Source organism: Felis catus, chromosome C1, assembly GCF_018350175.1.
Source record: "Felis catus isolate Fca126 chromosome C1, F.catus_Fca126_mat1.0, whole genome shotgun sequence".
NCBI lineage: Eukaryota > Metazoa > Chordata > Mammalia > Carnivora > Felidae > Felis > Felis catus.
In genome coordinates this window covers 166,354,705-166,381,445 of record NC_058375.1, presented here as the reverse complement: position 1 = coordinate 166,381,445, position 26,741 = coordinate 166,354,705, and the positions used below count along the sequence as shown (strand labels likewise).

At 40.1% G+C, this 26,741-nt stretch overlaps 1 long non-coding RNA gene across 2 annotated transcripts; it reads left to right on the top strand.

Moving 5' to 3' along the window:
* Positions 1-9,225: 9,225 nt before the first annotated feature.
* On the top strand, positions 9,226-26,664 carry LOC109502757. 2 transcript variants are annotated; one of them, XR_006583350.1, is made up of 4 exons: positions 9,226-9,399; positions 13,108-13,273; positions 20,722-20,780; positions 26,261-26,664. It is a non-coding gene; the product is annotated as an uncharacterized LOC109502757 (long non-coding RNA). The 2 variants fall into 2 exon arrangements; XR_002161595.3 differs by lacking the exon at positions 26,261-26,664 and adding an exon at positions 21,701-22,591.
* The last annotated feature ends 77 nt before the right edge of the window (positions 26,665-26,741 follow it).

Here is a 26,741-nt window from a genome sequence, read left to right as displayed (position 1 = left end):
AGAGAGGGAAAGGTGCTGAAGGGGTACTTGAAGAAATAATAGCTGAGAACTTCCCTGAACTGGGGAAGGAAAAAGGCATTGAAATCCAAGAGGCACAGAGAACTCCCTTCAGACGTAACTTGAATCGATCTTCTGCACGACATATCATAGTGAAACTGGCAAAATACAAGGATAAAGAGAAAATTCTGAAAGCAGCAAGGGGTAAACGTGCCCTCACATATAAAGGGAGACCTATAAGACTTGTGACTGATCTCTCTTTTGAAACTTGGCAGGCCAGAAAGAATTGGCACGAGATTTACAGGGTGCTAGACAGAAAAAATATGCAGCCGAGAATCCTTTATCCAGCAAGTCTGTCATTTAGAATAGAAGGAGAGATAAAGGTCTTCCCAAACAAACAAAAACTGAAGGAATTTGTCACCACTAAACCAGCCCTACAAGAGATCCTAAGGGGGACCCTGTGAGACAAAGTCCCAGAGACATCACTACAAGCATAAAACATACAGACATCACAATGACTCTAAACCCGTATCTTTCTATAATAACACTGAATGTAAATGGATTAAATGCGCCAACCAAAAGACATAGGGTATCAGAATGGATAAAAAAACAAGACCCATCTATTTGCTGTCTACAAGAGACTCATTTTAGACCTGAGGACACCTTTAGATTGAGAGTGAGGGGATGGAGAACTATTTATCATGCTACTGGAAGCCAAAAGAAAGCTGGAGTAGCCATACTTAAATCAGACAAACTAGACTTTAAATTAAAGGCTGTAACAAGAGATGAAGAAGGACATTATATAATAGTTACAGGGTCTATCCATCAGGAAGAGCTAACAATTATAAATGTCTATGCGCCGAATACCGGAGCCCCCAAATATATAAAACAATTACTCATAAACATAAGCAACCTTATTGATAAGAATGTGGTAATTGCAGGGGACTTTAACACCCCACTTACAGAAATGGATAGATCATCTAGACACATGGTCAATAAAGAAACAAGGGCCCTGAATGAGACATTGGATCAGATGGACTTGACAGATATATTTAGAACTCTACATCCCAAAGCAACAAAATATACTTTCTTCTCGAGTGCACATGGAACATTCTCCAAGATAGATCATATACTGGGTCACAAAACAGCCCTTCATAAGTTTACAAGAATTGAAATGATACCATGCATACTTTCAGACCACAATGCTATGAAGCTTGAAATCAACCACAGAAAAAAGTCTGGAAAACCTCCAAAAGCATGGAGGTTAAAGAACACCCTACTAACGAATGAGCGGGTCAACCAGGCAATTAGAGAAGAAATTAAAAAATATATGGAAACAAACGAAAATGAAAATACAACAATCCAAACGCTTTGGGACACAGCGAAAGCAGTCCTGAGAGGAAAATACATTGCAATCCAGGCCTATCTCCAGAAACAAGAAAAATCCCAAATACAAAATCTAACAGCACACCTAAAGGAACTAGAAGCAGAACAGCAAAGGCAGCCTAAACCCAGCAGAAGAAGAGAAATAATAAAGATCAGAGCAGAAATAAACAATATAGAATCTAAAAAAACTGTACAGCAGATCAACGAAACCAAGAGTTGGTTTTTTGAAAAAATAAACAAAATTGACAAACCTCTAGCCAGGCTTCTCAAAAAGAAAAGGGAGATGACCCAAATAGATAAAATCATGAGTGAAAATGGAATTATTACAACCAATCCCTCAGAGATACAAACAATTATCAGGGAATACTATGAAAAATTATATGCCAACAAATTGGACAACCTGGAAGAAATGGACAAATTCCTGAACACCCACACTCTTCCAAAACTCAATCAGGAGGAAATAGAAAGCTTGAACAGACCCATAACCAGCGAAGAAATTGAATCGGTTATCAAAAATCTCCCAACAAATAAGAGTCCAGGACCAGATGGCTTCCCAGGGGAGTTCTACCAGACGTTTAAAGCAGAGATAATACCTATCCTTCTCAAGCTATTCCAAGAAATAGAAAGGGAGGGAAAACTTCCAGACTCATTCTATGAAGCCAGTATTACTTTGATTCCTAAACCAGACAGAGACCCAGTAAAAAAAGAGAACTACAGGCCAATATCCCTGATGAATATGGATGCAAAAATTCTCAATAAGATACTAGCAAATCGAATTCAACGGCATATAAAAAGAATTCTTCACCATGATCAAGTGGGATTCATTCCTGGGATGCAGGGCTGGTTCAACATTCGCAAATCAATCAACGTGATACATCACATTAACAAAAAAAAAGAGAAGAACCATATGATCCTGTCAATCGATGCAGAAAAGGCCTTTGACAAAATCCAGCACCCTTTCTTAATAAAAACCCTTGAGAAAGTCGGGATAGAAGGAACATACTTAAAGATCATAAAAGCCATTTATGAAAAGCCCACAGCTAACATCATCCTCAACGGGGAAAAACTGAGAGCTTTTTCCCTGAGATCAGGAACACGACAGGGATGCCCACTCTCACCGCTGTTGTTTAACATAGTGCTGGAAGTTCTAGCATCAGCAATCAGACAACAAAAGGAAATCAAAGGCATCAAAATTGGCAAAGATGAAATCAAGCTTTCGCTTTTTGCAGATGACATGATATTATACATGGAAAATCCGATAGACTCCACCAAAAGTCTGCTAGAACTGATACATGAATTTAGCAAAGTTGCAGGATACAAAATCAATGTACAGAAATCAGTTGCATGCTTATACATTAACAATGAAGCAACAGAAAGACAAATAAAGAAACTGATCCCATTCACAATTGCACCAAGAAGCATAAAATACCTAGGAATAAATCTAACCAAAGATGTAAAAGATCTGTATGCTGAAAACTACAGAAAGCTTATGAAGGAATTGAAGAAGATATAAAGAAATGGAAAGACATTCCCTGCTCATGGATTGGAAGAATAAATATTGTAAAAATGTCAATACTACCCAAAACTATCTACACATTCAATGCAATCCCAATCAAAATTGCACCAGCATTCTTCTCGAAACTAGAACAAGCAATCCTAAAATTCATATGGAACCACAAAAGGCCCCGAATAGCCAAAGGAATTTTGAAGAAGAAGACCAAAGCAGGAGGCATCACAATCCCAGACTTTAGCCTCTACTACAAAGCTGTCATCATCAAGACAGCATGGTATTGGCACAAAAACAGACACATAGACCAATGGAATAGAATAGAAAACCCAGAACTAGGCCCACAAACGTATGGCCAACTCATCTTTGACAAAGCAGGAAAGAACATCCAATGGAAAAAACACAGCCTCTTTAACAAATGGTGCTGGGAGAACTGGACAGCAACAGGCAGAAGGTTGAAACTAGACCACTTTCTCACACCATTCACAAAAATAAATTCAAAATGGATAAAGGACCTGAATGTGAGACAGGAAACCATCAAAACCCTAGAGGAGAAAGCAGGAAAAGACCTCTCTGACCTCAGCCGTAGCGATCTCTTACTCGACACATCCCCAAAGGCAAGGGAATTAGAAGCAAAAATGAATTCCTGGGACCTTGTGAAGATAAAAAGCTTCTGCACAGCAAAGTAAACAACCAACAAAACTAAAAGGCAACCAATGGAATGGGAAAAGATATTTGCAAATGACATATCGGACAAAGGGCTAGTATCCAAAATCTATAAAGAGCTCACCAAACTCCACACCTGAAAAACAAATAACCCAGTGAAGAAATGGGCAGAAAACATGAATAGACACTTCTCTAAAGAAGACATCCGGATGGCCAACAGGCACATGAAAAGATGCTCAACGTCACTCCTTATCAGGGAAATACAAATCAAAACCACACTCAGATTCACCTCACGCCAGTCAGAGTGGCCAAAATGAACAAATCAGGAGACTATAGATGCTGGAGAGGATGTGGAGAAACGGGAACCCTCTTGCACTGTTGGTGGGAATGCAAATTGGTGCAGCCGCTCTGGAAAGCAGTGTGGAGGTTCCTCAAAAAATTAAAAATAGACCTACCCTATGACCCAGCAGGAGCACTGCTAGGAATTTACACAAGGGATACAGGAGTACTGATGCATAGGGGCACATGTATCCCAATGTTTATAGCAGCACTCTCAACAATAGCCAAATTATGGAAAGAGCCTAAATGTCCATCAACTGATGAATGGATAAAGAAATTATGGTTTATATAACACAATGGAATACTACAGGGCAATGAGAAAGAACGAAATATGGCCCTTTGTAGCAACATGGATGGAACTGGAGAGTGTGATGCTAAGTGAAATAAGCCATACAGAGAAAGACAGCTACCATATGTTTTCACTCTTATGTGGATCCTGAGGAACTTAACAGAAACCCATGGGGAAGGGGAAGGGAAAAAAAAAAAAGAGGTTAGAGTGGGAGAGAGCCAAAGCATAAGAGACTCTTAAAAACTGAGAACAAACTGAGGGTTGATGGGGGGTGGGTGGGAGGGAGGGGAGGGTGGGTGGGTGATGGGTATTGAGGAGGGCACCTTTTGGGATGAGCACTGGGTGTTGTATGGAAACCATCTTGACAATAAATTTCATATATTGAAAAAAAAAAAAAACCTTGCCATTTCCTAAGTAATGAGAACACTGGGAACATCTCTTGTTCTAATTTTTGGTCTTTGACCCTACTTCCTGACACAGAGCTTTTGAAACCCTTGTGATTTCCTGGATGATAGGAGTGTCTTTTGTTTTAATGAGATGACTCTGGGTGGTCTACTGGATGAGGGCTGGTCCCCAGAAAGACCAAGATGTGATTAGAAGCAGAATGCTCTAGAAAGGGGAGGGGCAGGAAATGAAGTTAATAACTGATCATACCTATGTGATGAAGCCTCCATAAAAACCCTAAATGTACAGGGTTTGGAGAAATTCCAGGTTGCTGAACGCATCCATGTCCAAGAAAGGTGATGCACCCCAACTCCATTGGGATAGAAGCTCCTGTGCCTGGGACCCTCCCAGAACTTGCCCTATGTGATCTCTTCATCTGGCTATTAATCTGTATCCTTTATTATATTCTTTAATAAACCGGTAAACATGTTTCCTGAGTTCTGTGAGCTACTTTAGCAAATAATTGAATCCAAGGGGGAGGAGACCATGAGAACCTCTGGTAGGTAACCAAGTTGGATGGAAGTTGTGGATAACTGGAGGACTAATTATGTGTGGCATCTAAAGTGAGAGGGCAGTCTAATGAGACTAAGCCCTTAATCTGTGGGATCCGATGCTATCTCCATGTAGACAGTATCAGAATTAAGTTGTAGGGCACCCAGCTGGTGTTGCAGATTGCTTGGTGTGGAGAAAAATCCCACACATTTGATGCCCAGAAGGGTCAGAAATGAAATGTTCTATGTGAAAGTAAAAGAAATACAGAAGACTGAACTAAGGGGGTAAATTTTAAAATTGTAGAGTAGGTGAAAAAAAATAAAGATAAGAAGCTAGAAATAAACTTTAACAGCTATTTAAAAAATTAAGTGGCTAAAACTCACAAACTAAGACAGTTTAATTAAGAAACCAAGAAGAAATATGAATCTACAAAGATACATTTAAAATATTAGAATACAAAAAGATAGAATTTAATGATTTAAGAAGGCTATCCTATATTTTATGCACAATAAGAAACTGAGAGAAGTTGTTTTAGTAACTGACACTATTTCATTCAAGGTGAAATGCATCAGAAAGGATAAAGAGAAGCAAACTATGCAAGTAAAAAGAGTAACTGATCAAGAAGATAAAATGATCATGAAATACATGTATAAACATATATAGAAAGCAACAGCGGACAAGGCAATAGAGAGAAATAGATAAATTAATTCTATTTGTAGTATAGCCCCCTTCTCGGAAACTCAAATAGAAAAATCAATTCATAATTGATAATATTAATATAATCACAATGAACACAAACTAATAGAAATATCTAGACCTTTGCAGCCCAGAAAGGATATACATTTTTTATTACATGTGAGACATTCACAAAAATCTTCTATGACCTAGATTACACACACACACACACACACACACACACACACACCTCAATAAATTCCAAAGAATCAACATCATGCAAATTATTCTCTCTGACCATAATGAAGTAGAATTAGAAATCAACATCAGGTTGAGAGACAAATCTCACAAGTCTGGAAATTTTTAGTTTTTTTCAAGTTTATTTTTGAGAGAGAGAGAGAGAGAGACAGAGCGTGAGCAGGGGAGGGGCAGAGAGAGAGGAAGACACAGAATCCAAGGCAGGTTCCAGGCTCTGAGCTGGCAGCACAGAGCCCAACGTGGGGCTTGAACCCATGAACCATGAGATCATGAGCTGAGCCGAAGTCAGATGCTCAACCGACTGAGCCACCAAGGCACCCCACGAGTCTGGAAATTTAAAAGTATAATATTCAGTTAAAGACAAAATTAGGAGAATAATCACAAAATATTTAGGACAGATGACATGAAAGTAACATATGTGAAAATTTGTGCAACACAACAAGCAATACCTAAAGACCAACGTACAGCTCTAAGTATATTTTACTGAAGACATGAGACAGGGGCACCCGAGTGGCTCAGTTGGTTAGGTGTCCGACTTCAGCTCAGGTCATGATCTCACAGTTCGTGGGTTTGAGCCCCATATCGGGCTCTGTGCTGACAGCTCAGAGCCTGGAGCCCACTTCAGATTCTGTGTCTCCCTTGCTCTCTGCTTCTCCCCGGCTCACATTCTCTCTTTCTCAAAACTGAATAAACATTAACAAAATTAAGAAAAAAGAAAATGCAAGAGAAATAAGCTAGGAAATAAGAGATTACAAAAGGCCAACACATTCAGCAAAGAAAACAAGGAGGGAAGTAATAAGCATAAGGGCAAAAAAATCCATTAATAAAACCAAAAATATTGGGGATTATTAATGGAACCAAAGATAATCCTAATAGACCTCTGGCAGAATTTAAGAGAAAAGCCAACAAACCAACCCAGAGAGAGAAAATACATAGACACAAAATGAATAATAAAAAGGGAGAAGTAATTATAGACACAGAAAATGTTAAGAAATAATAAACCAACATTATGAATGATGGTGCAGCAATAATAACCTTCAAAACCTGGATGAAGTTGACAAATATTCAAAACATAAAGTCTCAGAAATCTGAATAGATTAATAACCATTAAATAAATTGAATTGGGAATGAAAACTTCAACAAAACAAAACAAAAACCCAGGCCTGAACAGTTTTAGAGATGAGTTCAATCAAATTTTCAAAAAAGAAATAATTCCTATTTTATATGAATTATTCCAGAAAACAGAAGGAATGCAAACTGTGGGAACTACTATTAAATAACCTTGAAACCAAATCAAATAAGGACAGACTAAGAAAAGGTAGTAATAGACAATTTTTCTTATGAACCCACAGGGCTAAAGATATTCAGTGAAAGTCATTTATGCTGCTATGTTGTTTCATCTTAACAGATTTTTTTAATGTAATATAAATATATGGGCGCTATACTGAAAACCCAGTGAAAACACAAACCAATCTGCCTTGTTTTCTATTTTATCTGCAGCACCTGTAACAGAACCCAAGTTTATATGCCCAACATGCTGTAAAACCAATCTCTGAGACATGGGGGATGCAGCAAGGAATGTGTTTATTTATGAAACGCAGCCTAACAAGTAGACGGGAGTGCAAGCCTCCCGGAAGAAGGAGAGTCAAGGAAATGCTGATTTTGCTCATCCTGGCTTCCTATCGGCCCACCCACCATCCTGTCCTACCTTTCCAATGACTTCTTCAGGCAGCTTTGATAGGACTCCTTCATCCTGATGTAATAGCACTGCTTGAAAAGCACAAGCTTACTCTGGCCCTACCTTTATATCCATCTGTCCAGGTGTTTTAAAGGCAAAAGAGAAAAGGTCTGAGTAAGAAGTTGCAGCTGCACTTAGTATTCTTGTTAACCCTTTGGTTACCGGTTTCACACCTAGAACAATTCCCGATGCTTTGTAAGCACACAATAAATACTGATAGAACGGAAAAGTGAATTCCTAAGGCCCACTTGTCTGTGTAGCATGAATTGATCCCATAGTCTTCAAACCTGTCTGTGGTAGGCAGGATAATCGCCACTCAAGGATGTCGACAGGCACAAAGGGGAATTAAGGTTGCCCATGGAATCAGCTGTTAGTCAGCTGATTTTAAAATAGGAAGATTATCCTGGATTATCTAGATGGGCCCGATGTAATCACAGGGGACTTAAAGAGGAAGGAGGCAGAAGAAAAAGGACTAGAGAGAGGTGGTGGCATAAAAAGGATTTGGCTTAATGTTGACGGCTGAAGATGGAAGAATGGGGCCATGAGCCAAGGAAAGAGGCCTGCCTCTAGAACCTGGAAATGGATCCTCCTCTAGAGGCTCCAGAAAGGAATGAACCCTGCTGACATGTTGTTCTTAGCACAGTGAGATCCTGTGGGACCTCTGATCTCCAAAGCTATAGGATAATAAATGTGTGTTGTTTTAAGCCACGAATTTTTGGTAATTTTTTTTCTAGCAGCAATGGAAAACTAAAACCCTTTCCTAATTGCCATCACTTACACTTAAAATTTTAATTTCCTTTTATATCTATGATTTTCCTTCTTTTTGCTGCAACCATATCCATACATATCATTTTAAAAATTCTATTTTCCTTCACTACTGCCCACATTTGTTTTCTTGTTGAAATCTTTTCTGCTGTGGAACTTGGGCAAGTGACTTAATTCTTTGAGCCTCTGTTTCTATAACTTCAGGTTAATGATACCTCCCGAGTATGTTGTTAGAACATTAGAGCTAATGTTTTAAAGTACCTGCTGCAGAGAAGATTTTAAACAATCATTAATATTATTCTATACATACTGAATGCTGTTATGGGGGAACATAGTTTGGAAGATGGAAAGATAAGGAAGCCTACTTCACATTATTGTGACAGGCCCTAAAATGGCTTTAGAAGAATTTCATAGTATTTAGTTTGAACACTTACACAAGAATTAGTTTTTATTCTGTGATCAGAGTCCAGATATTATTGGGGTTTGTTTTGTTTTGTTTTGATGTAGGCTACGTGTTTGGGCTACTATATCAAAGTACCATAGGCTGGGTGGCCTATAAACAACAGATTTATTTTTCACAGTTCTAGAGGCTGGGAAGTCCAAGACCAAGATGCCAAGAGCCTGCTTCTTCATTGTGAAGTCACTAATCCCATTAGTGAGGGCTCCACGCTCCTGACCTAATCACCTCCCAGCGGCCCCCCCTCATATACCATCACTGGGGAATTGGTTTCAACGTATTAGGTAGAAGCTAGACACAACAGTGGAAGGAATGCCCCAAGGCAGAGTTCCAAGTCCTTGAAGGGGAACGATAGAGACATGAGCTGGAGGCCAGGACGGTTACAAGTAAGCTCCACTTTAAAAGCCAGGGTGCGGGGCGCCTGGGTGGCGCAGTCGGTTAAGCGTCCGACTTCAGCCAGGTCACGATCTCGCGGTCCGTGAGTTCGAGCCCCGCTTCCGGCTCTGGGCTGATGGCTCGGAGCCTGGAGCCTGTTTCCGATTCTGTGTCTCCCTCTCTCTCTGCCCCTCCCCCGTTCATGCTCTGTCTCTCTCTGTCCCAAAAATAAATAAACATTGAAAAAAAAATTTAAAAAAAAATAAATAAAAGCCAGGGTGCTCACTATCTTGAACTTGTGGCTTCCAAGACCTTGGGCCTGACAGAGCAAGAGCTACAGGTGCAGTACACACCCTCTCCTCTTTCACCTCTGCCCCAGGGTAGCCCCTAGACTCTTTGTAATGCATATGCATTGGGGAGCCTAGGTGGCTCAGTTGGTGGCTCCGTTGGTGACTTTGGCTCAGGCCATGATCTCACCATCCCTGAGTTCAAGCCCTGCATCAGGCTCTGTGCCAACAGCTCAGAGCCTGGAGCCTGCTTTGGATTCTGTGTCTCCCTCTCTTTCTCTGCACCTCCCCTGCTCGTGTTCTGTCTCTGTCTCTCTCTCTCAAAAATAAAATAGAAAACATTTAAAAAAATTTATAATGCATATGCATTGTGGATACACCTCACTCTCCACTCTGCCCCATGGAGAAAGGCTTCCATGACAGTTTGGTAAAAACCTTGTCAGGTCAACCCCTCATTCCCAACCTGTGGGAGGAGTTTCCCAAATGATTGGAAAACAGCCTCCATTAGAGACCACTCCACTGGACCTCACAGTTCCTCCAGAGAGACCCAATTATGTCCAATCCCCAAACAACCTAGGGGCAAGTTACACTTGGTTGGCTTATTCTGAGCTCAGATCCCCATGTAGATCTTCTCGTGGAGAATCCAAGGACCAGGACCTCCATTCACACAAAGCAGACTCACCGGTAACGAACATGATTTTTGGGTGAGGGGGAGGCACAAACATCCAGTCTATGGCGCTACAAGATCACACAAGATGGGTCATCAAGGGGCACCTGGGTGACTCAGTCAAGTGACTCTTGATTTTGACTTAAGTACTAATCTCACGGTTCCTGGGTTCAAGCCCCAAGTTGGGCTCCACACTAACAGTATGGAGCCTTCTTGGGATTCCATCTCTCTTCCTTTCCCTCTACCCCTCCCCTCCTCGTGTGCTCTCTCCTTCTCTCAAAATACATAAGTAAACTTAAAGAAAAAAAAAGATGTGTCATCTATTTGTCTTTGTTAGGCCCTGGTATTGGGCACTTTACGGGATGTTTTTTCTTGGTGAATAGGGAAGTATGTTTCTCCTTTTATAATCTTATGAAATAGGGGCACCTGGGTGGCTGTCAGTTAAGTGTCTGATTTCAGTTTGGGTCATGATCTCACAGCTTGTGAGTTTGAGCCCCGTATCAGGCTCTGTGCTGACAGCTCGGAGCCTGGAGCCTGCTTCAGATTCTGTGTCTCCCTGTCTCTCTGCCCCCCTCTCAAAAATAAATAAACATTAAAAAATTTTTTTAAAAAGCTTATGAAACCACCCTGGTTACATGACCTTGAAAGAAGAGATCTTCCTTTAGTTTTCTTTCTAACTAGCCTTATGTGAGTTATTTTCAGAGCCAGGCAACAAAAATATTTCTTCTAGAGGCAGTCATTACAGTGGAAAATTTGAGATTTGAATCATAGGCGAAAGAACTAGATAAAGTTCTAGATATCACCTCCAAATTTGTCATTAAAAAAGTTGGGACTTCCTTAAGAGAGTTGGTATTTGAGGGGCACAGTAGGTTAAGTGTCCAACTTTGGCTCAGGTCATGATTTTTGTGGTTCTTGGGTTCAAGCCCCACACTGGGCTCTGTGCTGATAGCTCAGAACCTGGAGCCTGCTTTGGATTCTGTGTCTCCCTCTCTCTCTGCCCCTCCCCAACTCACATTCTGTCTCTCTCTCTCTCAAAAATAAAATAAACGTTAAAAATTTTTTTTTTAAAAAGAGAGAATTGGTGGTTAAGACAGATTGCACCCATAACGTTTACACGTTTCTAGACTCCAGTTTGGGGGAAGGGAGACCAATCTTTTTTTCAAGGGAAGGGGTAAATCTTATGTCTGAGTTTGGAGGCAAAAACCTGCCACTACAAATTGGCCTTGGCTAGAAACAATGCTGTCGGTTGTGCCCTCACAGTGTGATATTGAGTGATATACAGGAAGAGAATCTGGGCTATACTTCATAGTTTACTGTCGGGTAAATGAGGCATTCGACATGCAGAATTATTGTTGGGAACTCTTCTCAGTAGGAAGCCATTACCAAGGCCCCAGTACCAAAGAGAAAGCATGTTGATTCTCTTTCCTTTGACAGCTAATAACTTGTAATAATCATTACATGGGCTACTTGGTCCTGCTGGGTCCCAGCTTGTGACCTTCTTTCTGATCAAAGTTACCCTCACGGGCAGGCTGTGGTTAAATAAACTCTTTAATCTCTGTCTCCGTGAAGTTCTGTTATGCTGGTCCAAGAGATTGAATTGGCAGTCAAGAACTTGGCAGTTAAGAACTTCCTTCTTAAACACAAAAGTGCGATTTAAAAACAACTTTTTGCTTTGAAGTTTATTATAGATTCATGGGAAGTTGCAAAGACAATACAGAGAGGTTTCCTCTATTCACCGTGTGTCCCTAAAGGGTTACATCTTACATAATTATAGTACCACATGAAAACAAGGAAATTTAACAATGGTACAAGGTGTGTATACATTTATGTCATTTTATTAGTCAAATTAAAAAAAAATTTTTTTAACGTTTATTTATTTTTGAGAGACAGAGAGAGACAGAACATGAGCGGGGAAGGGGCAGAGGGAGAGGGAGGGAGACAAAGAATCCGAAACAGGCTCCAGGCTCTGAGCTGTCGGCACAGAGCCCGACGCAGGGCTCAAACTCACGGACTGTGAGATCATGACCTGAGCCAAAGTCGGACGCTTAACTGACTGAGCCACCCAGGGGTCCCTTATCATTTAAAATTTTTAAAATCATGGTAAAATATACATAACAATAAATTTACCATCGTAACGATTTTAGGTGTACAGTTCAGTAGTGTTAAGTGTATTCACATTGTTGTGCAACTAATTCCCAGAACTGCTTCATCTTGCAAACTGAAACCTTATACCCATTAGACACCAACTCCTCATTCCTCCCTCTCCTCAGCCCCTAGCACCCACCCTTGTACTTTTTGTTTCTATGAACTTCACAGGGGCCTCATATATGTAGAATACATTATTTGTCTTTTTGTGACTGTTTTAATTCACTTAGCATAATGTCCCCAAGTTTCATCCATGTTGTAGCGTATATCAGAATTTCTTTCCTTTTTAGGGCTGAATAACATTCCATTGTATGTATATGCAGCATTTTGTGGATCAACTCATTGATCAATGGACACTTGGGTTGCTTCTACCTTTTGGCTATTGTGAATAATGCTGCTATGAATATGGGCGCACAAATATCTCTTTGGGACCTTGATTTCAATTATTCTGGGTGTTGTTAGAGGCTGAATTGTGTCCCCCTCAAGTTCATATGTTGAAGTTCTAACCCCCAGTATCTCAGAATATGACTGTACTTGAAGAGAAGGCCTTTTAACAGGTGACTAAGAAAATTGAGGTCATTAGGGTGAGCCCTAATCCAATCTGACTGGATTCCTTTTAGAAAGGAAATTTGGACACACTGAGAGACACCACAGGGCATGAATATACAGAGAGACAAACAAGTGAAGAAGCAGCAACAGGAGGACCATCTGTCGTCCAAGAAGAAAGGCCTCAGAAGAAACCAAACTCACCTCCACCTTGATCTTGCACTTCTAGCTTCCAGAACTGTAAGCAAATAAAATAAATTTCTGTTGTTTAAGACACCAGTCTGTGGTGTTTTGTTATGGCAGCCCCAGCAAACTTTTACAGGTATATACTTGGAAGTGGAATTGCTCGGTCATATGATGATTCCATTTTATATTTTTTAAGTAACGGTCATACTCTTTTCTATATCAGCTGCACCATTTATATTTCTACCAACAATGTACAAGGTTTCCAATTTCTCCACATCCCTGTCAACATTTATTTTCTGTTTTTATTTTTATTTCTGCTAGAGTAGCCATCTTAATAGATATGATGAGGCATCCTATTGTGGTTTTGATTTGCATTTCCCTAATTAGTGATGTTGAGCATCTTTTCATGTGCTTGTTGGACATTTGTATACTTCTTTGGAAAAATGTCTATTCAAGTCCTTTGCCCATTTTAATCAGGTTGGTGTTTTTGTTGTTGTTGAGTTGTCAGTTCCTTCCTTGTTTTTTAAAAGTCCTTTTTTTAGACCTAAATCCTCAGAAAACCAAAGGCCATCAGGAAGAAAGGGTTTCAAGGAACCTAATTTTGGAAAAAGTGGGCAATACAGATACATAGGGTAACTATATAATTTATTGTCCAAACCAAGACATATTTGAAAAGGGGGTCCTAAAAGTTACAATTACATGTTTCATTGAAATTTTTATTTATTGACCAACAAATTCATTTTATTATATTGGTGGACCTATAAAATAGTTCTATTCAAAAACAATTTTAAAAGAGTAATCTTACCAGCCCAAGAAAATCATGGTTGATATTATTGTGCATTTACTTCCAGAATGTCTCTGTTTAATTTTTAAAATCATATTTGTCATTAAATTCTACGTGCATAGTTTATGCAGTCTTTTTTATTATAAAAAGTATTTTCTATGACATTAAAACTTGTAAAAATTTTTTAAATTTTCATTCAGAAAAAAATCTTTTTAAAAATAAAAACCAGGGGCGCCTGGGTGGCGCAGTCGGTTAAGTGTCCGACTTCAGCCAGGTCACCATCTCGGGGTCCAGGAGTTCGAGCCCGGCGTCAGGCTCTGGGCTGATGGCTCAGAGCCTGGAGCCTGTTTCTGATTCTGTGTGTGTCTCTCTCTCTGCCCCTCCCCCGTTCATGCTCTCTCTCTGTCCCAAAAATAAATAAACGTTGAAAAAAATAAAAATAAAAATAAAAATAAAAACCTAGAGGGGCGCCTGGGTGGCTCAGTCGGTTAAGTGTCCGACTTCGGCTCAGGTCATGATCTCGAGGTCCGTGAGTTTGAGCCCTGCGTCCGGCTCTGTGCTGACAGTGCAGAGCCTGGAGCCTGTTTCAGAGTCTGTGTCTCCCTCTCTCTCTCTGACCCAACCCCACTCATGCTCTGTCTCTCTCTGTCTCAAAAATAAATAAATGTTAAACAAAAATTATAAACATTTTTCTACAATAAAATATGTATCTAAATACTTTAAAATAAAACAATTTAAAAATGTCTTCATATTGGTTATCTGCACATTAAAAAATCCATCAGAATAATTATTTTTGGCATATATTTGTGTACATTAATCAGTTTCTTAAACATCTCTCTTTCTAAAATTGTGTCACTGGCATTTTCTGAAGTGTGTATTTTTTAGTATGGTCTCATAATTTTTTTTCACTTAAAATTGCCTACAGTATTCTTTGAAGTTGCAGATTACTTATGATTATTAACATCTTCAATTGCTTCTCTTTGATAGACCATAATATGTATATTTTAAGTTTATTTATTTATTTGGAGAGAGAGAGAGAGAGCCCACATGAGTGGGGGAGGGGCAGAGAGCGTGAGAGAGAGAAGCCCAACAGAACTGCAGAGCCTGACGTGGGGCTAGAACCCACAAACTGTGAGATCATGACCTGAGCAGAAACCGAGAGTCAGATGCTTAACGGACTGAGTCACCCAGGCGCCCCTTCAGGTACAATGTTCTTAACAACTAACTTTCAAGTCTATGCTAATGCCTCTTCAGCAGACTTAAACCTTCTGGGGTTTTGTTTTGTTTTGTTTTTTAACATTCTGGTTTTCATGTTGAAAGACTGAATGTACAAACAGGCAATGGCCAGACCACATATGACAATAGAGCTCTCACCCAGAACCTCTGCAGCCCTTGGTTCAATCGGCCCAGAAGTGTCAGGACCTAGTCAATGGCTCCGGCTTCTGTATTTTTGTCTCAGTTTCCAACTCAGGACCAGAGAAAGCCAAACATGCTTCCCAAGAGAAACAAGCTCTGCTTCTAGTGAGCCTGCCTCCATCTTGCCCGTGCCAACAGCTTTCCATCTAAGCATATCTGAGATTTCTTTCAATATAGCACTTTTCTACTCCCCTGTCTGCCTTTGAGTCAGTTCCTGCCAAACACAAGTGATGGTGGCTCCCTTGCTAAACCAAGCTCTGGATAAATAGCTTCTGTTCTCATTTGGATGGTCCTCATTTACTTCCACAATGTGGTTATTGATTTCATGATGGATGAAATCGCCCATGGTGGATGATAAATGTTGATAAACCTTTTGTTCAAGTTATATATTTTTCATCAAATTTCTGGAGAAACAGAAAATTCTATTTCACGTTTTGACTCCTCACCAAGTCTCAGTGCCGAGCCCACATCGGGAGCCTGCTTGGGATTCTCTCTCTCTCTCCCTCTCTCTCTCTCTCTCTCCCTCTCTCTCTCCTCCGCTCATGCTCTCTCTCTCTCTAAAACAGAACAAGACAAAGTACAACACTGGTTTTCTAAGGCTCTTGCCTTGTTTAGATTTTTGCCAAGGGAAAAACGTAAGAGGAAAAACCCACTATGTTGAAACATCAGTACTTTTGTTTCACTAACAAGGTATCAAAACAAAACCCACTTGCACTGGCAGAATTGTTCAGATACCTGCTGCTGGTGATAGACAACAGATGCCACTTGCTTGACATGAACCATTCCCGGCTGTGGCCTCAGCACAGAACACACATTCCCTGTCAATTCTTGTTTGTGTAAGAATGCCGTCGATAGAGTGTACAGGCATACACTTGTTCCCAGGGAGTTTCCATACTATCTTTATATTCTCAGTTACGACGGCTTTATTTAAAATTCGTACTGGCTCTTTTGTGATATTTTCCTTCTGCTCCCCAAGAGTGAGATTGATAGGGGGTGACCTTTTTATCTCAATTGGCTCAGGCAACAAGTTCATATGTCAATGAGAATAGAAAGTGAGTTTGTTTAGAGAGGAGGGCTGAGAGAAGCATTTTATAATTTACAAACTGGACTTCTCCAATTCACACGTTTTCTCCTTCCTTTCTTTTTTATTTTTTTATGTTTGTTTATTTTTGAGACAAAGAGAAACAGAGCATGAGTGGGGGAGGGGCAGAGAGACAGGGAGACCCAGAATCCAAAGCAGGCTCCAGGTTCTGAACTGTCAGCCCAGGGCCCTATGTGGGGCTCGAACCCACCAACTGTGACATCACGACCTGAGCTGAAGTCAGACGCTTAACTGACCAAGCCACCCAGGTGCCCCAGTTCTTCTCCTTTCAAGTTAAGTATGTTAGAGGAGTCTGGTTCTCATACTGCTTTAATCCAGGATTTAATTGGGATGGGAGTTGGTTATTCCAAAGTCAGATCCATTTAGTACCAATTGAAACAGCTGAAGTTGTCCAGCCATTGTGCTGACCTGAGTCTAAATTTAGAATGATACCTTTAGTCACCCACTCTTTTAAATTTTTTGTTTAGTGCTTTTTTATTTTTGAGAGAGAGAGAGAGGGAGAGCACGAGCAGGGGAGGGGCAGAGAGGGGAGGAGCAGGGAGAGAGGGAGGGAGGGAGAGAGGGAGACACAGAGCCCGAGGCAGACTCCAGGCTCCGAGCTGTCAACAGAGCCCTATGCAGGGCTCGAACCCACGCATCGCGAGATCATGACCTGAGCCGAAGTCAGATGCTGAACCGACTGAGCCACCCAGGCTCCCCCTTTAGTCACCCACTGTTGTTAAAGTAGTAGCCAGATGAAGTACAGTATGATGGAGAACCCAAAGAAAAGGCTAGAGGCAGGCCATTATTAAGGAATGGTCCCATTTAAAATGTGGTTTGTTCCCACTTTCTTTAGAGGTATATGCCTCACTGAATGAGTCTACCCAGGGATCGATGCTTACTGATGACCCCCATCCCAGATTGTTACCTATTTGATTATCCCATTTAATCAGCAGATTTAGTCACTTTTGTGGAAATGGAAAATCCTTTTCACAAAAAAGTTTTCAAACATACTTATTTGGTTTTAATGTAATGAAAAAAAATCTGAAGTTATTTTCTACAGATACTTTCATTTTCTTCTGCCTGCAATATCCAAGGGGAGCTGTATTCATCTATTCATTCATTCAATAAATATTTCTTGGGGCCCCTGGGTGGCTCAGTTTGCTAAGCAGCCGATTTCAGCTCAGATCATGATGTCACAGTTTGTGAGTTCAAGCCCCGCGTCAGGCTCTGTGCTGAAACCTCGGAGCCTGGGGCCTGCTTTGGATTCTGTGTCTCCCTCTCTCTCTCTGCTCTTCCCCAGCTTGTGCTCTCTCTCTCAAAAATAAAAGAAACATTAAAAAATTAAAAAAAAATATTTCTTGCATACCTACAACATGCCAAGCACTGGTTTAGGTGAAGATGATAGATATGTGAATCATTTTAGATGTCTCAACTCTAGCAACTATTAAATTCTATGTTATTTAGCGAGAGGTTTTTTACTTCCTCTGCATTTGCATTTTGCAACTCACCTCCTCCTGCTAGGTCAATCCATTGTGGTAGGATGAATAATGGGCCTCCAAAGATGTCCTCGTCCTAATCCCTGGAATCTGTGAATGTTACTTCATGTGACAAAAGAGATTTTGCAGATTGATTACATTAGAAATCTTAAAATGGGGAGATTATCCTGGATTATCTGGGAGCGCCCTAAATGTAATCACAGTTTTCTAATAAAAGCAAGGAGGGAGATTTGACTATGCAAGAGGAGAAGGCAGTGTGACTACAGAAGCAGAGAATAGAGAGGTGTGACCATGAGTCAAGGAATGCAGGCGGCCATCAGAAACTGGTAGAGACAAGGGACGGATTTCTCCCCTGCAGCCTCCAAAAGAAACCCACTCTGCCAATACCTTGATTTTAGCCCTGTAGGTCTCATTTTGGACTTCTGGCCCTCCAGAACTGTAAGGGAATGAATATCCATTGTTTTAAGCCACTAAGTTTATGGTAATTCATTAGAGCACCAATAGGAAATTCATACAGCTACAGGCCTACGGTTTTGACAATTCATAATTGTAACTTATAGAAGTAGAGTTTAGGATGTCTCTAAAATCATCAGTGTTGTCCATAAATTAGCAGCTTTGCAAATTTCCCCCACTGGCTAGAAAAAAGAAAAATTCTCTCTTATGGTTCCCCCAAATCTATTGAGAAGACAGTGTAATGTGAGATAGTACTTTGGAGATAGATAAGCTCTCCCAGAATTGTCAAATTTAAAGCATGGATAATAACACTCACATAGATTTGTTGTCAGGATTTGTCCCAGATGCTAACAAATTAAAAATAAAGCGTCTAAATGAATAATCTAAGGGGTTCTAACAATGCTAGCTGTAGGCATTTTCATCAGTGTAGCGAGACTATTTGTGGAAAAACATCTTTTTCACTGAACAAAATAAGTTTAGAATGTTCCACTAAATATCATTAACTGTGTTTGGTAAGACTGTGAGGAATTTAGAAAATGAGTTTGAACTCTCGGGGCTGATCCTACAAACCTGAACATTACTGATCTAAAAAGCCATGCTGGGAGAGCTCCCAGCCCTGCTGTCCTCCCATGCATTCAGATGCCCTGTAGCCGCCTAGTTAGGTGATCATTTGTATTTATCCCAATTTGCATCTAAATTTTGTACCCAGGAAGCTAAAAGTAAACCAAGAAATCACTACCTACAAACCAGCAATAGTGTATATAACTGGGGCTATGTGTACTCAGAAGAGGTTAATTCTCTGGCATGATATCATAGTTGGACCAGGAAAGTGATGTTTATATAATCACAAACTATGCAACTAAAAGTCTCATCTACTGTGTCTCTTTGCTACTTATTTTCAATTTGCTTTCCTGTTGCTTTATTACATACAGCAAGAGGAGGGGCATTTCTTTGGGATCTTGAGTTCTTATTTTCTCAGTCTTTCTCTCCCTCTCTTTTCCTCCCTCCATCTCTCCAAGCTAAGAGCTTCTGGTATGTACGGAGAAAAGGACACAAGGAAGAAAGATTTCTTCGTGCATTCTTGCCAACCACATGGATGTTTCTCAGTATAATCCTAGGACCCCATCCCCTGGAAATGCCATGATGAGACCCTCACATCTCCGTGTTTGGACAGTGTCTGGATAAGGCGCTACCCCGTGAACGTTCCACAGTGAACTGGGCTATTGAAACCCCAGGGCCTATGTGCTTAACATATTCTAGCAGGATTGAAATAGGCAGGCTGCCAATATTTTTAAGAAACTGATTTAGGGATTCTAGTGACCAAAGGTTTGGTATATTGCTTTGACACTGCCTATGAAAATATTTCTTCCTCCACCTCTTGATAAGAAATTAGAGACTTGGAGGTCAAGAATGATAAATCTGCCTACAATGTGTATGAAGACTAAAAGCAAAATACACTGTCACTATTTGGCAGGGCTTTCAACAGTGACAGAAAGCATTCCCTACAAACACTCTCCTTCTGAGTGAAGACAATTGGATGAGGAAAAGCTAATCCCTAGTGGCTTTCTCAAGAGCCCGGCAATGGAAAAAACGAATCTGTGAGATCTTGAGTTCCTTGCAACCTTTAAGAACCATATATAGTTTTACTTCTATAAGCTAGAAACAAAATAGAAACCTGAAACCAGCTCTCTAAATCTTTATATAAATAAGTTCAAAATTCAGGGAGAAATCCTTTGTTCCAGAATTTGATTTGAAAACAGTTTCTACATTGTTACCACATGAAAAAAGCTGGAAATGGAAGTCAGAGTAAGTATTCAATTTTCTTTATATCCAACTTGAAGTCTCCTCCTGGAGATACAGATATTTACGCATTTTGTGAGAAGGTCATTAGAATGTATTGCACACAAAACTCAAGTCTCTTTATGCAGTTTAAAATTTATTCAGTTTCCTGTGCTCTTACAAATGTAACATTCTGGTATACAACATTCATTGAAGAGGCACAATTCTTATTTTGAGGTGGCACAGAGTAGACAATATTCTTCAGTGAGTAATTACTTGTTCATTAGGAAATTGAACTACAAGCTATTCTTCTGTAGAAAGTTGCTTGAAAGTCTATTCCTCATATAAGATAAAATTTAATTTTTCTATCTCAAAACGACCGTATGCCAACTAACAATATGACTATGGCCTTTACACGTCCAATTATAAGCAGAGTAATTTCACAGTGGAGGTTTTTCAAGTGAAACATTTAAAAATATATTATTTTCAGGGAAGAAGCTGACATGGAGAAAGAATTTGCTGCTCTACGTCGCTAGGAAAATCTGTCAGGTAATCAGGAGCGTGCTTTACCACAGAATTTCCTTGTGGCTTCCACCAGCCAGGAGCATACCATCAGCCTAATTTTAGAACTTCCCTTAGAGGCATAAGCCAGGTCTAAGAGGGAAATGGAAGGTGAGTAGGAGAGGCTGAGCCATGGCTTTGAAGGGTGAAGTTCTGGTTATCTGGGCTGGCTAGAATGCTTCAAGAATACCCTTTGATGGTCTCTGGTTTAACATAGTCTCATCTTTCAGGTTTCAGGGTTCTGTCCTCCCTCCTCCCCACTTCCATATCACAGCACTGGCCTTGGGACAGAAGTCATCAAAGTGACAAAAAGCCACACATGACAGAGTCACAAGTCACCAAGCTCTAGTTGGTTTTCATTCCTTCAACTAGATTTTCTTATTGCGTCCCAAACGTCACAATGAGACAACAAACAAGATCCTGAGATTGGAGCAGGGACCAGGGAGTGGAGGGTTAGGCCAGCCCATGCTCATGGAGCTTTCCCATCTGTCTCAGAATTCCCTAGGGGCCAAAGGTGGTTGGTGAAATACAGATTCTTGGTCCATACTCTAGCTCTTTGGACTCAGAATCTTCAGAGGGAAGCTCAGAAATCTGTGTGTAAATAAACATCCAAGGTGATAACTCGGCCTCCGGGGATCCATCCACATACCCCCAAGGAGCATGACCCTTGCGTCACTTAGGGAGCCTAATTTTCTTTCTCAGATTCCATTTCTCTTTTATTCACTCTTCACTCCTCATTAGCACTTAATGTCAAGCATGCTGTATTTGATAGTCTCTGGAACAGTTTTCTATTTTTGAGCAACAGGCTTTGAGGGGCAGGAAATCAGGCATAAGCTTTCAACTTGCAGGGCTGTCAATGGCAGGAAGCACCCTGGACTGCAGCTACTTCATTTCCATGTCTTTTTCAGAGTTTAACAACCTTACCTCCAGATGGGGAGTGTGTGCATTAGAAAGGATGGAAAGGCAGCCTTCTTGAACACTGGAGCTTTCAAATGTTTGTGACTCAAAAGTGGGGCTAAGGTGGCAAATAAACGAATCAGCAAAGGCTACTTCCTTCATCATCATCAAGATGCCATCATTTCAAGAGCAGTCGTTCTAGATTCCCATGGCTTTGTCGGGGAGTCGTTCCTTACAAACAAGAGGAAAATGCTTCCCACAGTACTGCCAACAACTTCGGTGTTACCATTATTTTGGCCCCCTCTCTGAAGATGGAAATGAATTTAGTAACTTACATTGCTATTTTGAAATGAAAGAGTTAATTGTCTTCCCTTTAAAATCTAGAATTTCTACTGGGCTACTGACCTAGAACTTAAGATCTTTTGTAATGTGTTACTGTTTGATGTTGGATCCTGGGGTAGTGGCATGGGAGGAGTTTGGAGGCACACATCTCCCCATGTGCACCACACCCTTCTAGAAAAGTCTCAGATGCAATAAATACAAGAAAATATCCGGGTTTTAAGAAGTAATGGAAGCAGAACAATGATTTCCTTGGAGTGGTGGATGGGGAGGAGCAGGAGAGGGATTATCAAGGGGCAGCGCAAAGGTTTGATGGTGATGGATCTCATTGTCATGATCGCGGTGAAGGTGTGACGTGTACGTATACATCAAATGTATCAAATTACTTGTTCATGTATGTAAAGTTTATGTCAGTGACACCTCAATAAGCTTGAAATGATTGAAGGAAGTTTCCAGCAACCACACCATTTCTCAAAGAACTAGATGAGGATAACTAGAGGGTGTGGGGAAGTTGGTGCCTAAAATAAAATGGTTTTAGGGGAGCCTGGGTGGCTCAGTCGGTTAAGCGGCCGACTTCAGTCCGGGAGTTCGAGCCCCGTGTCAGGCTCTGTGCTAACAGCTCAGAGCCTGGAGCCTGTTTCAGATTCTGTGTCTCCCTCTCTCTGACCCTCCCCCGTTCATGCTCTCTCTCTGTCTCAAAAAAAAAAAAAAAACAAAAACACACACACAAAAAAAAACGTTAAAAAAATGGTTTTAGCATTCTTCTCTAACAGTATTAAGTTGTTGCTTATCTTATTGAACTTAAGGGAAGAAGAAACAGGTGAACTCAAATAGAATTATGCCTCATTTTCTGAAAACTCAACATTCCTCTCATCACAATAGCCCTAGTTTATATTTAGAAAGAAAGTATAATAGAAAAAAATTGCAGAAAATAAAGACATTCTTGTTTTATGTTTTTTTTCCCCATCAATCTGAAGATGCCAAGGAAACTAATACTATGTAATTACAGGGCAATTTTTAATCCACAAACATTCAATAGTGTTCCACAGAGGCTAAATACAGGGGTTTCAGGATTGATATATTACCCTGCAATTGTGCATACATATTGCATATTTTCCCCACACTCAGTTGACACAGTGCAAAAGAATAGACATGTGTATCCCTGTCCCTCACTATGTCAGGATGAGAAGGAAGAAAAAAATGAGAGTGGTTTTGGGAAACAGAAAGATGCATGTAACAGACAGGTAACTATCATCTGTAAATTGCCTTAATCATGGGGCTTTGTTTGCTTCAAATGTTGGGCGTGCTATTTCATCCCAATGATTTTTAAAGAACTCCTTTTTAGATCTCATTTGGAAGGAATTAAAACTAACCCCTTAAACAATTTACCATTTTCTCTAATAGCAAAGGCTGCAAGAAAGGTCTTACGATTCAGTCACATAGGTATGTTCTCACATGAGTATGCAAGGTATGTTCTCAGTTATGTATTAAAGCTAAACAAAGTCAGGTTTAACAGAATGATTCATGCAATGTACAATTTAAATGTATCAACTTTACAAAATAAATTCAGTTAAAACTTATAGGATTTAATCCTGTTTTGATAAGCAGTATTTCTACATGACTGGGAAGTCTTGAAAACAAACAACCCCCAACAAAACTTAGCTTAATCTTAGCTCCAATTACATTTTTTCCATCTTCCCCCCAAAAGAACATTTCTAGAGCACAAAATAGATTCATAATTGTTTAATTAGATACATTATATATATCCTGAACAGAATGGCTCCCATAGAAATAAACTAGTATTTTGTACACAAACTCTATTTACTGTGCCACATTCATTATATAACAACTTGAGCCAAGTGCAAACATTTATTACACCCTCTGGTGTGTGAGGAGCTCTACTCCCACAAACACTTCATTATCTAGGATGATAGGGAACAAGATTAGACAAGATGGATAATTAATTTCTGTAATAACAAATTTTTACATTAGATTAGTATTATAAAGTCATCTCCAGCCACAGCTGTAACCAGAACTAAGCAAACCGTTGATCAGTTTCTTCTTTAACCCCTGCCCTCCAAGTGCTCTTTGGGGCAGGAGCTAATGATTGATTAGTGGGACTGCTGAAAGGCACGGGGACCAGAATAATGAAGAGGAACAAAAGGTTTGGAAAATCAACAACCAGGCATCCTGTGTATTGACGACCCCTTGGTACCTCTTACTCAGAAAATAGATTTGGTAGTTTTATGTCACATATAAATTGATAGGTAATATTAAAAGGTATCTTAAATGAGTTTTATTTTTACAACTGCCTGGAAATTATGCGGTATTTTTAAGTAACCCATGAAAAACAATGACTTAATTAAAAAAAAAAAACAATAACAGCAAAATCTGAGAGTAAATTTGCACCCTGGGTGGCAGCATATGGGAGCAAAATAATTAGTTTCTAGTCGGCCTCTGAGTGCTGGCGTGTGCCATTGATCTGTTCAGTCTAGCTGCATCCACAGGACCATCATCACTTATTATTGCTTTCCTTAATGACCAGCTCAAAAAGATGAAGAAGCTTATGAATAAATCGCAGGGGAGGTATAAAGATATATTAAGTCTTCCTCTATTTTAGATTGTTTTAGGGAAAAACAAATAAGAAAAGTACCCTTGAAACACAAAAGGCTTATATAAAATTCTAAGAAATAAGTCAGGTTACATCAGGAATGATCTAATATTTATTCTCTCCTTTTGCATTTTAAACTAGTCTCAAAGCCCCAAATTATTCAGATGAAAATTCCAGACTGAATGTATCTCACAATTCTAAAACCATGGATGGTATTAGTAAAAAGTAAAAAAAAAAAAAAAAAAAAAAAGTGGGGGCGGGGGGAGTGAGGCCATTACATCAGCATGGAGATTTATGAATGAGGCATTACAGGAATATTAACTGAAATTGAATTGATCACTTGAATTGGGAGTTTAAGGATATCTGAATCTCCAAAGAGATTCTCAATGCAAGGTGTTATTACACATTGTAGTGCTTTTCAGGTTAGCTCTGATGAACATTTACCTATCTGATTTGTAGCCTGAATTTATTATCTAGTGAAGGTCCTCTCTGGTGGTTATTCTTCTTCTCAGTTACAGCCTGAATGCTAGGTTACAGCAGTCACTTCCCTGGTGGGTCCTGAGTCCTCTCGCAGCTGCGTGAACGGATACATCCACAGTCACACCTCATCTTCCTACTTCTCTACTTGCAGTGTATTTGCTTTGCGGAATTCTCTTCTTATTTTTAGGCTAAATATTTTGAGACTATTCAGGAAAGTGCTAGTAAGTACAGACCAGAACCACTTTAAATGGTATTTAAAGCTTTACCAACTGTGGGTGAACAGACTCCTATGGGAAAGACAACCGAATTCTAATTACGTTTTAATTAAAATGAAAGGCATGTAGCTCGGGATGTTGATAAAAAGACGTCAAGATGAATGCGTAGCAAAAGAATCAATAACAAGGGAAGAATTTTACTATCTCGACGCAAGCCACCTATAGATTTAAAATGGGAATGAAAGGCATTGAGAATCCTAGGGAGGGTGTTGCTTCATTGGGATGCATACATCTGGTGATGGATTAGGGAGTTTACTTGAGAAGGAAATTACACTTTTTATGTTTATTTATTTTTTGACAGAGAGAGAGAGAGAGAGAGAGAGAGAGAGAGAGAGAGAGAGCGCATGCGCACAAGTTGGGGAGGGGCAGAGAAAGGAAAACAGAAACTGAAGCAGGCTCCAGGTTCTGAGCTGTCAGCATAGAGCCCTACACGGGGTTCGAACTCATGGACCGCGAGATCATGACCTGAGCCGAAGTATGACCTGGCTCATAACCAGCTGAGCCACCCAGGTGCCCTTGAGAAGGAAATTTCACTTAAAACCATAGGGTACACAGGATACAGGCACTCAGATGGAAGGAGGGATTTCAGAACTAAAACACGGCTCCACCTAGTGGAGACTCCAGAGTGTTTCCTTCTGCTCTCCGTGGCAGTTCTGGTTTGAGAGTGGATTATGGAGAATGCTCTGCTGAGGAGAAAGAACACTACAATCAATACCTCATAACAAAATGTAAAATGTCAATAGCCTTGTTATCAGAGTTTAAAGTAACACTTAAAATCCGATGGTAAGACTCTAAGAATAAAATATATGTAATTTTATAATTCTCTAGGAAAATCTCCAAAGAGACTTTTTTTTTTTAACATACAGGCATTTATATAGTCATCTACGTGCAGAAACTCAGGAACACTGATGCAAGTTTCTTACAAAAGCCTCTGAATACTGGAAAAAAACCCAAATCCTGAAGTATGCAAAGCGAATTTCTGCCCCTCCCTCCTCCCTCCCCCGCCCTCTTGTTGGGATGGATAAACTCTTGAGCTTGTTTTCTATCTCTGCCAAAGGCAAGATAGATGCCTAATATGTCATTATGTATTACACAGAATCACTGGATGAGAATATAAAGTATGATTTTGCATAGAACTCATTGAAACAATGCAACTAAGCCCCTAGTATTCTTGCTTCTGTTCCCAGCAGGTTTCCACTCGTGCCAATGGGCTGGGCACAAGCCCGACATGGGGGTTACATTGTGCTCCACTCAGAAACAGTTTAAGTTTACAGTAACTCCTAAGCCCACACAAAATTCCACATGCTTTTTGTTATTTCCTTCTAGGGTTTTAACACTGATGCCAAG